The following is a 2,071-nucleotide window of genomic DNA, read 5'->3' on the forward strand; positions in this document are numbered from 1 at the left end:
CCCATATAGACACGGGGAGAACATGCAAATTCCACACAGAAAGGCCCCCTTTCAGCCGCTGGACTTGAACCCAGAACCTTCTTGCTGTGAGGTGACAGTGCTAACCACTACACCACTTGATAGTGCATATTATGGTAAGACGGACCTGTAGAGTATAGGATATACACTCACTGGCCACTTTAATAGGAATCTGTTCTTGATTCTAAGATTCTTGTTCTTGGCTGCAGGAGTGGAACCCAGTGTGGTCTTCTGCTGTTGCATGCTGAGATGCTTTTCTGCTCACCACGGTTGTAAAGAGTTACTATGAGTTACTATGTCCTTCCTGGCAGCTCAAACCAATCTGGCCATTTTTCCTCTGACCTCTCTTATCGACAAGGTGTTTCCACACACACAACTGTTGCTCACTCAGTGTTTTTTGTTCTTCACACCATTCTGTGTAAACTCTAGAGACTGTTGTGTGTGAAAACCCCACCAGATCAGCAGTTTCTGAAATACTCAAACTAGTCCATCTGGCACCAACACCGACACCACAGTGGAAGTCACAGAGATCACAATTTTTCATGTTCTGATGTTTGAAGTGAACATTAATTGAAGCTCTTGTTTTGTATCTGCATGATTTTATGCATCGTGCTGCTGTCAAGGGATCGGCTGATTAGAGAACTACAGAAAACAGCAAGTGTATGAGTGTTCCTAATAAAGTGGCTGGTGAGTGTATTCTCCAGGGTGTTTCAAAAAATGTGATATTATTTGAGATGTAAATATCCCAGAAACTACATAGTCTAGGCAAATGAAAATCAGGCTTAATGTTGAGCAATATAAGATTTATTCCTCAAAATTTGAATGAGAAATTCAAAGGTATGTGGATTCATATGGCGGCACGGTGGTGTAGTGGTTAGGACCGTCACTTCACAACAAGAAGGTTCTGGGTTCGAGCCCAGCGGCCAATAGGGGCCTTTCTGTGTGGAGTTTGTAATGTTCTTCATGTGTCTGCGTGGGTTTCCTCCGGGTGCTCCGGTTTCCCCCACAGTCCAAAGACATGCAGGTTAGGTTAACATGGGGCGGCCTTGGGCTGAAGCGCCCTTGAGCAAGGTACCTGCTCCCCGGGTGCTGTAGTGTGGCTGCCCACTGCTCTGAGTGTGTGCGTGTGTGTTCACTGCTTCAGATGGGTTAAATGCAGAGGATGAATTTCACTGTGTGCATGTGACAAATAAAGGCTTCTTCTTCTTCCATGAACGACTGCACAAATTTTCAATATTCGCGAACCCACTTGACCGTCTCTTCCGATGCTGGTGGTCGTCCAGATCCTTTTGCCCTGCACACACAGCCTTCCTCTTTGAACTTTTTGTGCCATGTCCAAATCTGCATTGCAGTTGGTGCGTTTTTAGAGAATTCTCTCATAAATACACTCTGCACAGTCTTGTTCGACTGTACTCTAACACACAAAATGCCTTTTCTTTTCCACTAAATAGCATTTCTATACCTAAAAAGATAAAAACAAAAACCATTAAATATAAAATTCTGACCTGTTTCCACACATGCTGTTAAAATTTGAGGTCAATTAAACGAGAATTGGCAAAGTTATTAGATTGTGAAATGATATAAAATTTTCTGAAACACCCTGTATTATCAGTATTACATTATTTGATTTAGTTAATCTTCACTAGTCTATCATATAAACTCCCTGCCGTGTCTGCAGAGCTGCATTAGGGAATTTACAGTGCAGTTTTGGGAGATGAGAAAACTCAGATGTACCAGCCTCATGACGGTACATGTACTTCCACAGCTGGCTCTGAAACGCTCCTAGGAAGTAATCTGGATGTAAATGAGGCTTGCTGCTTGGCAGTAGCTCCTCATGGCCACATCTTAACTGCACTGCAATCCCACATAATATGGGGTGATGAACAGCAGAGAAGGTGTATCTAGTCTCATGAGAATGAGCAGAGTTAGACGTGTAGGATTCGCCTTTTAGGTTTAAACATAAAAGCTTAAACATTTGGTATAAAATAGGTGCCAACTCTGTCATCAGGACAAGGGGATACAGAACACATCCAGAGTGAAGAGATGAACCACG

The sequence above is a fragment of the Neoarius graeffei genome, chromosome 2 (genome assembly GCF_027579695.1).
Source record: "Neoarius graeffei isolate fNeoGra1 chromosome 2, fNeoGra1.pri, whole genome shotgun sequence".
NCBI classification, from domain to species: Eukaryota; Metazoa; Chordata; class Actinopteri; order Siluriformes; family Ariidae; genus Neoarius; species Neoarius graeffei.